The 13,580-nt window shown below is 40.5% G+C and overlaps 1 protein-coding gene across 4 annotated transcripts in view; it reads right to left on the bottom strand.

The window, feature by feature from the left end:
- Positions 1-13,580, bottom strand: part of ADAMTS2 (ADAM metallopeptidase with thrombospondin type 1 motif 2) — a 331,712-nt gene that overhangs the window by 112,978 nt on the left and 205,154 nt on the right. The gene's annotated exons all lie outside the window — the stretch shown is intronic.

Here is a 13,580-nt window from a genome sequence, read left to right as displayed (position 1 = left end):
ATTTTGCACCGTTTTTGCCATTTCTTCAACTGGAATCTCTAACCATTGTGCTAACTCTGAAATCAGTTTATCTTTTATATTCTCTCCCTGTGTTTCTGGTACCGATCTCAATCTTAAATTCACTTCTCTCTGTCTGAGTTCATTCATAGCAATTAAGTCTTTCATGTCTTCCTGTGCTTTGCTTAATTCACTCATTTCCATTTTAATTTTCTCTTCTTCCTTTCTGACATCCTTCATTTCCATCTTTGTCTTCTTCATTCCTTCCTCCAATGATTGCGTCCTTTTCACCACCTCTTTCAGTTGTCCTTTCAATTCCTTTACTGTCTCATCTATTTTTTTATCCACATTTCCAATTTTATTATCTACATTTTCTAATTTTGTTTCCAAATTATTCTGGCTTTGTTTAATATCCGCAAACATTTTTAAAATCTCTGTCTTAAACTCTGTTTCCTGTTTGGACCCCTTTCTATCCGATGGTGTCCCTTCCATCCCCTTCTTCCCCGGATTAGACATTGTATCTCAATTTATGTCCCAAAATATCAACAATTATTTCCAACCAATCAATTTAAGTCCGATGATTAAAAAGCAAATTTTTTAGATTTTCTAAATTTTAGTTCATCAATAATTCATCAATAGTTCATCAATTGTCCATTTTCTTCTTGCCTCCAATCAGGCTAATCCTTTTTTAAATAGAGCAGATTATAAATTAATCCTTTTTAAATAAAGCAAATTATAAATTAAAATAAATTATCTTCTTGCCTCCATTCAGGCTAATCCATTTTGAATAGAACTTCCTCTTCTTGCCTCTACTCAGGCTAATCCACTTTTGGGGCCAAAACAAATTTATAAGTCCTTCAAATTCCGGGGGCCCAATTGGAATCAAATCAACAACTTTTTAAAAAAAGACAGAAATAATCAATTCAAATTAATCAATCGGTACCACAAAGCACTTCAGAATGGAGCCAAACGGTGAGAATTTTCCAAAAAGTCCAAAAAATGCCAATCGTGGCAGAAAGTCCAAAAAAAAGAAAAGGGAAATAAAAACAAACTGCTATTTCTTTATTCGCCACCAGAGGGTGTAGCGCATTGGAGTGACGTAGTTATCAAAGCAGGTAAATTTTTTTTTTAAGAAAATTAGTAGTTAATTTAACTTATTCCCCCAAAAATAAGTCCATTAAAGATATAGTCAATTGCTTAACAGTCCCAACTTTCCAGTCCGTAAATATTATTAACTTTTGCCGTTTATGTTGTAGAAAATGCTTGGTAAATAATAATGGCGTCGGGGGCTTCTCTTCCGTTCCGCAGACTGTTGTTCCGTTCAAGCGATAGAGTCACGGAAGCACCCCTTTAAAAATAATAATCCCCCTCAGTTAAACAGAAAGCCTCTTTTTTTTTAATTAATATTTGTCTTCTGTTCCCCCCTTATTTTCCAATTATTTAAGGCTTTTAAAAGTTTTCCGAATATCTTATGGAGGGAAAGGAACTATGACCGCCAGGGTGACTCACTTTCCTTTGTTGCCGCTCTGCCCATAACGCTGCGTCCTTTCGATTTCGGCTGCCGGCTGAACTCGGAGAATATTAAACTTTTACTCCCCGGGACTTCCTTGTTTGTTCCTTGCGCCTTATTGTTCACTCTAATTCCGGTGCCGGGTTTTCAGTAATTTTGAGAGCGAAGCGCTTCCACGGCAAGCTCGGGGCTTCGCTATTTGGAGGTAGTTAATGGCGTCCCTCGACCCGCTGGCCCGCTCCGCCGTTCTCTTCACTTCTTACGAAGCTACCTGACGGCCGGGCGAGCCGCTTCTGGTACCGCCGGGAACCTGACCTTCTGGACTCCCACCAGAGGTGCTTTTCGGGGGCTACTGCGCCCTGTAACCCCCCTGTCCCTCCAAAATAGCCTGGGATTTCCCTCCCGGAAAAATCCCCGCTTGCGACGAGATCGCGCTCCACCGGAAGTCCGAAACTCTTCAATTTCATCTGATTTTGATTTTTTTTTTATTTTTTGGGATGTGTGCGCGAAGTTCTAAAACCAAGTTTGGGATTTTGAACTGGTTATTTAGCAGCATATGTAAGAATCTGTTTTGGTTCTTTAAACAACATGAAAGATGGGGCCAAACCACTATATTCAAATCCAGCTGTAAAGTCAAGGTTTTGAGGGCTTTGGGTTGGAGGCCATGAAGCATGAAAGAAACAATGGAAAATTGGTTGGAATCCTAGAACAAACACTAGAGAAAGCTTTGGTTAAATAAGTATTTGTAATTGGCATTAGAACCTGCAGAATATCCCATTCACTTTAATCTGGCAGTAGTTTAAAACATGGTTTGTGGCTACATGGAACTCATGGATTGAAAGGAATTTCAGGCTGCAAAGTGGTCTCTCCGTTCTGCTCCAATTAAGTTTCAGGAACTGAGGAGGTCAATCCTGGAGTCCCATTGCACCATGCTGCCACTATCCCAAGGCTATCGCCAGAATAGTGTAGTCGCAATCCAGAGAGCTCCCAGCTACAAAATCAAAGAGCACAATACCACCATTCAGCAACATTCCCTGCATTATACAAGAATGGAAGACACTAGTCAACATGCAGAGATGCCACTGTGATGTTGCCGTACCCGACCACCACACCACAATAAAATCACACCCAGAAATGGACAGCTGCTCCTCCTGCAGCAGAGTCCTCCATGGCTTGGTAGAAACTAGAGGCTTCCCCAGAGAATGGTTTGCGTCCTGCTGGGATGCCGATGATCGCACACAGAAAATGCCAACAAAACAGTACAAAATCTCTTTGTACTGGTGGCTGGTTAGAGGGAAGGTGGCTTTTCTGAGGGGCGGGGGAGGTAGAAAGATAGATAAGACAAAAAGAAAGGAAGAGCAACAAGATCACAGGAGGCAGCTTAGTGAGCTGTGCAGTGGGAAAGATTAATGCAATGGGAAATAAGAACATGCAAATGTGGCTTTTAAAAGGCAAAGAGGCTCCTTCCCAATAATTTCAGGTGTGGAAAGGGAAAGGCTGTTAGACTAGAACCCGCCCTTCAGACTAGAACCCACCCTTCAGAGCAACCGAACCACACAGATACAGAAGCCGATAGCAGATGACTTTGTAGTTTCCCAGAAGCCTAGCTCTGCCGCTGCCCTCCCTGCCCTGTAAGAACCCAGTAATATAGAGCCATCAATAGACTTAGCATTCAAGCATTTCTAGTGAGGATAGACTCCCAAGGCTGAGGAAAGACGCCACAAGCCCCTGATAACATGTCATAATAGTCAGCCACATTGATTGACAAATGGTCCAACTGCTTCACACAGGTAACTAACTATCTGACCTCCTCATCGCCCGGGACACCATACTTTTATATAAACAACATTAATAGTCATGTAAACAATAAACATATTAGTTTACACAGACCTGGATATGGACATACCAGTATGTACTTAGTAGTTGCTTCACAATATTCCTAATAATATGTATGGATTTTCTTGCATCTTATCACACCAATACATTCAATTTCTCAACAAACTGGTCATAATACTGTATTCCCTCTCTCATAGGCTGACATTATTGGTTACGTTTATCAGATTTACTGTATCCCATACCTGGTCTTTCCAATCTTCAAGTACCGGAGATAGGGTTATCTTTTTTCAATCAGATCAGATAGTCAAGTGAGCAGCCTTTAACAAGTTTAACACCATTTCTCCATCATCCATTAAGACAAGGTCTTTGATATTACTGAATACAATAATGAATGGGTCTATTTATTCTATTTCTCTTATCATGTGCTCCCAACATTTCCTTATTTTAGGAGAAGTATATTGCATGACATCTCCAGCATAGATTACAGGACATTTAAATTTTGATTTGCATCATTCATCCCATTCTATGATACCTCCACCTCAACATTCATTTATTTCCCAGTAGACCTTGCTGTCTATTGCTCCCTTTTCTCCACAATGCCCGATAACTGGGCTTATTGTCACACCCTGTCTCTCTTGCCAGTGACAAGCCCTTGGACAAAATGCGCAGAATTGCACTGTTGGGCTGCAGGTCTCATGCCAATAATATAGGAACAGTTTGGAAGTCAAAGCAATCAGGGTGTGGTTTTTCAGCCTTTATATATGTAAGGAAGTTCATTCAAAGATTGAGAAGACCTTTACCCCCAGAGCGAAGAGAAAGCTTTCCTAAATAGATTAAATGTGTGTAATCAAATAAGAACAGCAGAAAGGCCTCCTGTGCATAAGATGTTTATATGAAACAGATGTTTGAGATGATGCAGAAGGTGAAAACCTTGTCAAGGCTTCCATGAGAATGGAGAGGATTTAGAGCCTGAACAACAAAAATTCAAATAAAGCAAATATCACTGGCATAGCTAAGGAATATAGGATTAGGGCTCCAGATGGAACAAAAATAAAATAAAGTCCATCATATGCTCATCTATAAACCATTGACAGCAATGGTTCAATGCCATTTGAACACAGTAGACTTATGCTCAAGGCACCGTGGTTACAAGAACAAGAATTCTGCATTTATAAACTGTTTTTAAAATCAGACTGGTTTAAATTACAGCAAACACATAATCTAGGCTGCAATCCTATCCCTACTTATTTGGATGTACCGGTAAGTCATTATTGTACTCAACGGTACTGACTTCTGAGTAGGCATGTACAGGATTGTGCTGCTACAACATAATCTTGTGTACATTTTCTCAGAAGTAAGTGGCACTGTACTCAGTGGGGCTACTTCCCTGGAACATGGGCACAGAATTGCAGCCTTAATATGGCCAGTTTCTTTTTTCAGAATTTCAAATTGGTCAGAAACTGGGGCAACAGGGGCAGAGGAAACGGATTCAAGGGATGTCTTGGGACAAAACAGATGTGGACTGTGGCTTTAGGGTTATTGTGATGAGACATCTGTCTGGAAGATGTTCATCAATATTTCCTTCTTTTTCTTCATCATCATTAACAAAATATGTGCTTTATAATAATGAAAGCTGAGATTCTTGTGATTCTGAAAAAAGACAGACCCTGTGAGCTAAATGTCCAGATGCTACAATTTGTCATTTGATTTCTCAAGCATGAAGTGTGTGTTGAACGTGCTTCGGCGGGTCGCGCCAACTTCTGTATTTATGGCATTGTTGTTCCTTCATATGACTCAGTGGAAAAGGTTGGCAACTGCTGGTCTATATAAATGCAACCAGGCACCACCTTTCTGAGAAAATAGCTGGTAATATTATTATTGCTGTGGTTAAGTTCCTCCTCCTGGATTGAGATATATATACTAAAATCACATACTGTCCTTTTACCCCAGCTTTCCCCCTTGAAAATCAGACTCACAATGTTATTTCATGTAGCTCTTTGTACCCTGTCAACATGTACCATTCCTTGACACGAGTTAAGCAATGCACTGATCAGATTGCAACAGGCCAGAGCTCTTAACTGCTGCCATTTGATATTTTCTCATGGGCTTATTTCCTTAGAGCCCCAGAGACAGTGATAGTACTGTACTGCATTGTTGCTCACAAGCATAAGAGATGGTTTCAGCTACCTAGGCCAGAATCCTGCACACACAGCTCCGTTAGTCTTGCTGAGCATAGTGGGACTTGCTTCTAAGCAAACCTGTAAAGGATTGCTCTGTGCCAGTATGGAATCCCTCAGCATATCAACTCGAAGAGTTGAAGAATCTTTTATCTACAATCAGTGATTGTTATCTCTGGAGTACTACCATCCTTGCCATATAGGTTGGAAAAAATTTAAAAGAGGTATTGTGGTGTAAAATCAAAATGCTGGTTAAGATAATATTGCTGAATTAATCTTAGGACTCAACTACATTGGTAAAGATGTTGTTGTTTAGTCGTGTCCGACTCTTCGTGACCCCATGGTCCAGAGCACGCCAGGCACTCCTGTCTTCCACTGCTTCCCGCAGTTTGGTCAAACTCATGTTGGTAGCTTCGAGAACACTGTCCAACCATCTCGTCCTCTGTCGTCTCCTTCTCCTTGTGCCCTCCATCTTTCCCAACATCAGGGTCTTTTCCAGGGAATCTTCTCTTCTCATAAGGTGGCCAAAGTATTGGAGCCTCAGCTTCAGGATCTGTCTTTCCAGTGAGCACTCAGGGCTGATTTCCTTAAGAATGGATAGGTTAGATCTTCTTGCAGTCCATAGGACTCTCAAGAGTCTCCTCCAGCACCATAATTCAAAAGCATCAATTCTTCGGCGATCAGCCTTCTTTATGGTCCAGATCTCACTTCCATACATCACTACTGGGGAAACCATAGCTTCAACTATACAGACCTTTGTCAGCAAGGTGATGTCTCTGCTTGCTGAGAAAGGTCCGTATAGTTAAAGCTATGGTTTTCTCAGTAGTGATGTAAGGAATAAAACACTTTATATACTGTGACACCAGATGGCGCTATAGAGTCCTGTTTTTGCCAACGGGATTTCCCTGTATGAAGTTTACAATGCATTTAACTGAATTGCTTCTTTGATGTGTCCAAGTTCAGCCTTAGTTTGTTAGTTCAATCCTATATGTGTCCTATACACTGCAGTCAATGGGCCTTACTCGCAGGTAGGTGACTATAGGATTGTAAACTTCAGGTCAAACTACACCTGATTTTATTTATTTTACAGATATATAAACCGTTTTATAGCCAAAAGCTACTGAAGCAGCATACAATAAGATAAAATACAAAGATAAGATAAAATAAGATAAAATACAAAAGATACAAACTCCAAAAACAATGAAACATTTTCTACAATTATACAATTAATATTCCATAAAATGCTTGGATCAGGGAGAGTCTTTTAAACAAAAATACATCTGAGCTTTTTGTTAAGTGCATAACTTTTGAAGTTATTCTGTCTACTTCAATGCCATGAAGAGGTAGGTTGTTGTGTACCAAAGAAAAGCATACTGTATAACATACTGTATAAAATAGTCTCTTGTGTGTCAAAGCATACTGGCCTTCTTACCATTGAAACTTAAAGATCTATGGCTAAATTTTAATTATCCACTAGCCAAAGATGACATTTGACATTCTAAGGGTTCAGATAATCAGATATTTGTCATACAGACTTGCAGACTTAAGATACAACGGAGATTTACAAAGAAAATAATCATTACAAGTTGGATAATCAAGGTTCAGACAATGTTGAAATCAGCAGAAAATAAGTTCTAAAACCTCTTTCAAGCCTAACTTATCTGTGTTTTATTAAACAGCATTAATTTGAAGTGCCAGTGTTGTTCAAACACAATTACTTTTCTACACTGTTAAAAACTGAAGGTTTGCTTGTTCGTTGTTTTTTTTAAGAAGACATGTTTCATGATAAACAAATAGATTTTTACCTTGTCTTGATAACCATATTCCGATAATTTAATGGCTTCATGTCAGCCTCTGAAATGTCACACAGTGTTGTCATGGAAATGTCAATACAATCTGGCTCCCTCAACATGACACTCAAGAAAAACACCTGGAGATTACAAATATAACTAAACTAAATGCAATAGCTTCACAACATCCATTCATGAATGCTACAGAATAAGGAAGGGGTGTGGGTGGGTGTCTAAATACTGGGTGTTTTTTTCCATAGTCCCTGCTATTAAATTTTATTTTTAAGATTAGTTTGCATGTACAGGGTAGTTCATTGCTTTATGTCTCTGAACAGTCAAAGAGAGCTTGAACCAAACGCAATAAAGTCCTTCAACTAGTCTAGAGGCTTAAAGCAATACGTAGCAATTATATGAAAGGAAAATAGCCTGTGGACCTTCTACGCAATGAGGATGGGTTAAGAGAGGCCGAGAAGCTAGTATCAAACTTATTGTTTCCACTGAACTGGTAAGTATTGAGAATGATTTCTGGAAAGAGCTGTTGGGAGCTTCACACAGAAGCTATTCCTTTGCATTTCCTGACATTCAAAGTCAGCAGGTGCTTTCTAACAATTATAAAACGCTTCCACATAAGCAGGGGAGAAAGCTATCTTAAGAAGCAAATGGATGCAAACAAAAAAAGAAAACAATAGTTGACACAATAACCATAAGAATATAAGAAGAGGCCAGCTGAATCAGACCAGGGGTCCATCTCAGGGGCCCATTTCAACAATGACTAGCCAGATGTCTCTAGGAAGTCCACAGGCAAGACATGAAAACAGTAGGGCTCCCTACTGTTGCATTTAGTGCTGTACAGTTTCTGAACAAGAGTTTCCAATTTCCAAATCACTGCCAAATCATGTGGCTAAGTATGTCATCTGCCCCTTCCCTCTGAACTTGGAGTGCAGAAGACCAGTGCCAGAAACTTTATTGTCAGCTAACTTTTGTTTATGTACTTAAGGATATATTGTGGGGTGGTTTTATTTGTAATATTGAATTTATTCTGTGTTTGCCAGAATTTTGATTTCCTCCCCCTCCCCCTTCATATGACATGTTCTGTATCTAATGCTCTGTTTTTGAATGTTTGCTGTAAACCACTTTGGGCTCAGCTCAATGTGTTTACTTATATGCCGCTTTTCCACAATCAATCAATCAATCAATCAATCAATCAAAACAGACCTGGCAATGATGGGTCATTAGCAACCTCACCAGCCAAAAAAACAAAATATAAAAGCAGCAAGCTATTATGTGTGAGGGCATGAGAGAGAAGGGAGAATCCCTTTCTCCCCCTAACCGTGGTTTCAATTGACACATACCCTGTGGGTCAGCATTTACTTTTAGATACCTTCCTTTCTGGGGCTAATAGCTGATGTGTGGTGTTGGAGGGTAGGGACTCACAAGGACTTCCCCTACCTATTAATTTTCATTCAGCTAACATGGTTGCCAAGGACATGCTTAGTGTCACAGCTAACTGACAACTGCATTGTGCCTTGGTTGTCTGACCAGAAAATGCTGACACTGCTTCCTTTCTGTCTCTTTTTCAACTGCTAAGAATTGCAAAATGTTTTTGAGTTGTAGCTATTCAACAATAAGCACAACGAGTTTTGCTGTGAGATTAAGCATTGAATTAAATTTTGATTTGCTTTTCTCACTAGAGGAATCTCATGCATGCTTATTTCGCTGACACACCTGCTTCAGAAACCACTGGAGTAAAGGGCAAAGAAAAGGTAAAGGACCCCTAACAGTCAAGTCCAGTTGCAGACGACTCTGGGGTCGCGGCGCTCATCTCGCTTTACTGGCCGCGGGAGCCAGCGTTTGTCCGCAGACAGCTTTCCGGGTCATGTGGCCAGCATGACTAAGCCGCTTCTGGCGAACCAGAGCAGCGAACGGAAACGCCATTTACCTTCTCGCCGGAGCGGTACCTATTTATCTACTTGCACTTTTTGGCATGCTTTCAAACTGCTAGGTTGGCAGGAGCTTGGACCGAGCAACAGGAGCTCACCCCATCGCGGGGATTCGAACCGCTGACCTTCTGATCGCCAAGCGCAAGAGGCTCAGTGGTTTTAGACGACAGCGTAAACAAATGTTTGATCTTCTTGCAGTCCATAGGACTCTCAAGAGTCTCCTCCAGCACCATAATTCAAAAGCATCAATTCTTCAGCGATCAGCCTTCTTTATGGTCCAGCTCTCACTTCCATACATCACTACTGGGAAAACCATTTTATTAGTGAAGTGTTTATTAGCAACAAAACAATTATTTGTGGTTATTTGCTCTCCCCCAAAGCCAATGGAAGCAGCTGAACTGGTCATAAATCCTCAGTCCTCAGCCTGAGATCACACTGACCCTGCAACCATCACCGCCTCCATTGCTAGCCAAGCAGAGACACCAACAGCACATCAAAAAGGCCTTTTTCTAGGCGGGTCTCCAGGCAGCATATCTTCTGCAAACAAACACACAGCTGAGAATACTCAAAACCAGCTGGAATATCTTATTAATTTTTGCATCACTTAAGACCTTGCACGTGGCTCTTCTTCTTGCAAGCAACGGCAGAAAATAAAACTAGAGCATTTAAGGATTCGCTTAAGGATTTAACGACTCACTCGTCACTGTTGGTTTTGTCTTATACCTCATTGTTTATTGGGCTACAATGCTAATAGTTGTGTGTATGCATTAAAACCCACAAAACTCTCTAGGAATGTAACATGTAAAATAGCACATGCTGAGGGAAAAATGTGATTATGGTTGAAACAGCCATCCATTTTTTTGCTTCATGAATAAACTCTGAGAAATATTTCAACTGGAAAATGCTATTAATTTGATTTTTTAAAGGACTTCTTTATATAAAGCTGGATGGAAATTTGTCTAGACTCTCCAGCACAAATTATTGCAAATACTGCATTGGATTCTATTCCAGAAATGCCACGGAGTTGCCAAACCAAGTCAAATAATTTATATATTATAAATACTTCATGGTGTTACAAAGTTCAATGCATGATATATAAGTGATACAATATTGCCACGTACTTATGGTTTCCCTAGTGAATAAAGTATATATGAACTGTCATATAGCATAACGGCCACAATACTAAACACACACAGTAGGGTTTAAATCCCACTGAAATCAACAGGAGTTCCTTCTGAGTAAATATTTATTTATATAATGTTTAAACTACCCATATTGTGGTGGTGTACAAAAACGAAAAGAAATAAAAACAAAATAAATATTGCAAAGTGCAAACACTAAAAATATACAAAATCCTTCTGTAAAATCAAAAGAAGCAGCAATGCTACTCTGAAAAAAATACTGATGGAATAAAATAGTCTTAAGAAATCACCTAAAAAACCAAAGTGTTGGTACCATGCAATTACCCTGTGGCACCTAAAAGTACACTTGCCAGACACTAACCCAGTGCCGCTCTCTGAAACTAGCCTCAGAGTTAGGAGTGGAACCACTGCAACACTGTGAAGGATACTGTGGTCATCGGTGTCAAAAGTCACACAGAGATTCAGTAATAGCAATAGGGGTTAACTCTCCCTGTCTGTTTCTCAATAAAAGTGATCCATCGGGGGACCGAGGCAGATTCAGTCCCAAAGCCAGACCTGAACCAGAATGGTATGGCTTAAGGTAGTCAGTATCAATGCCTGTAGCTGGGTCACCAATACCCTCTCAACCACTTTCCCCAAAGAGGAGGTATTAGTGATTGGGCAGTAGTTGTCAAATACCACAGGGTGAGCTTTTTTAAATAATAATAATAATAATAATAATAATAATAATAATAATAATAATAATAAAATTTTATTTATATCCCGCCCTCCCCAGCTGAAGCCGGGCTCAGGGTGGCCAACAACAATAAAATAGTACAACATTCTAAAATCAATTTGTTATAAAATTAATTCAAATCAAATTGATGGCAACCATTGGGCTAGAGTTCTGTGAAGATTGCCAAAGGAGGGAGTCAGGCTGTGCCCTGGCCAAAGGCCTGGTGGAACAGCTGTGTCTTGCAGGCCCTGCGGAAAGATGTCAAGTCCTGCAGGGCCCTAGTCTCTTGTGACAGAGCGTTCCACCAGATCGGAGTCACAGCCGGAAAACCCCTGGCTCTAGTTGAGGCCAGCCTAACCTCTCTGTGGCCTGGGACCTTCAAGATGTTTTTGTTTGAAGACCGTAAGTTCCTCTGTGGGACATACCAGGAGAGGCGGTCCCGTAGGTACGAGGGTCCTAGGCCGTATAGGGCTTTAAAGGTTAAAACCAGCACCTTAAACCTGATCCTGTACTACACCGGGAGCCAGTGCAGCTGGTATAGCACCGGGTGAATGTGATCTCGCAGCGAGGACCCTGTAAGGAGTCTCGCCGCAGCATTCTGCACCCGCTGGAGTTTCTGGGTCAGTTTCAAGGGCAGCCCCACGTAGAGCGAGTTACAATAATCCAGTCTGGAGGTGACCGTCGCGTGGATCACAGTGGCTAGGTCAAGGCGAGAGAGGTAAGGAGCCAACTGCTTAGCTTGGTGGAGATGGAAAAATGCCGCCCTTGTTATAGCTGCAATCTGCGCCTCCATGGAAAGGGAGGTGTCGAAGATTACACCCAAACTCTTAACGGACGGTGCTGGCACTAATTGCACCCCTGTAAGGAATGCCACCTTTTTTAAGGCAACCAGGGCCAGTATAGAGACACAGTATAGTGTGCCCTGTAACCACACAGACAACATTTCCCCCATCAAACTAACATTTGTTTGTTTGTTTGTATACCACCCTATATTTGTAGGTTTCAGGGTGGTTCACAACATAATATTGCAATATAAAAAACACAAAATACATAATAAAAATAAGAACACCTTTAATCAGCCATGAGGGGCAGGAGTCCCCAAAGCATGAGGTCAGCTGTTTATTTGCAAGCAACATGTCCACAATATCTGGTCATATCAACCGAAACTGATCACACAGATCTAGCACATCTCTAGATCTGCTATAATAACAGTGTCAAGGTCAATGCAGAGGCAAAAAAAAAAAAAACAACAACCCTTGGCCTTCAAACCACCTAGCCAAAATGTCATAGCAGATATTCAGATAGCTGAAGCTCACATCTACCAAAGCTGGTAAAAGATAATGGACCACCCTAAAGAGTTTTACAAGGTTACTTAAGGTTGCAAAGCTCTTCTTCACTGCCACATAGAAGGCACAATGTTGTGCTCTAATTCATGTTTGGTCAGCTTCATCATCATCATTAATATTATTACTATTACCATCCATCAGAAAAGCTGAAGTGCATTGAATTCCCCCAACAGACCTGGGTTTAAGGAATATTTTGTATTGCAACAAACCGAAGCTTAGATCTTAATTGAGGTCTAATACCAATAAACTTTACAAATCAACCAAAAATGGTGAGTAAAGATGCAGACTTCGTTGCATAATCAGCTTGTGAAAACATACATTTTATAATGGACTCCAGCTTTCCACCCATGCTCTATGATCACCTCTCTTGTGTTTCTTTCCCTTTGTTTACAAGCACCTTTTAAAGGAGATAGCTATCCACTCAAAGTACATAATGCATAGCAGGTGAAAATGTCATGCCAGGTATGTGTATTCACCAAATATGTGAATGCCTCATTATTAAGCTATGACTGAATGCTCACCATCTATTGCCCAGACAGAATTCCATTTTTTCTGGAAAACATTTATTCATAGGTTTTGGGGACAAAGTTAAGTTTGCTCAGGTATTAAATTATTATTTCTTAAATGGGGTAGAAAGAGCTCTTCAAACTGAGTTTTAACAGCACGCATGAAAGGATAAAAAACAAATAAGCAAGCAGTGAAAGGCTCAATCCATCTTGCCACATTATCTGAACTATGAGAATAGAACCCCTGTGATGTATCCAAAGTCTGGTGACAAAACCGCTTCAAAGCTTCTATTTATTTTTTAGGAAAAGAAGCTTCATCAGCCACCTTGGTGGTTAGCAATAGTGACAGCCGTTGGCCTAACAATCCCTTGAGACTCATTTCCTCAGAAGAGCATAACCCTGCTTCTTATTCAGGGGAGCTGAATCACAGCAGAATTTGCAACCCATCTCATCCCTGAGAAAGCTCTGTGAATCTGCAAACTGAAATTCAGAGGAGGCAGGAGGAGGAGGAAGAGTGAAGGCAGGAGAAAGACAGATGTATTTATCATACACATACAATACAGGAAGGATACAAAAAAATATTGTCCCCGCTGCCTTACTGAGTGCACAATAAGAGAACTC

Source organism: Podarcis tiliguerta (genome assembly GCF_965153285.1).
Source record: "Podarcis tiliguerta genome assembly, chromosome: 2".
Classification (NCBI taxonomy): domain Eukaryota; kingdom Metazoa; phylum Chordata; class Lepidosauria; order Squamata; family Lacertidae; genus Podarcis; species Podarcis tiliguerta.
This window is presented reverse-complemented; position numbering and strand designations above follow the sequence as displayed.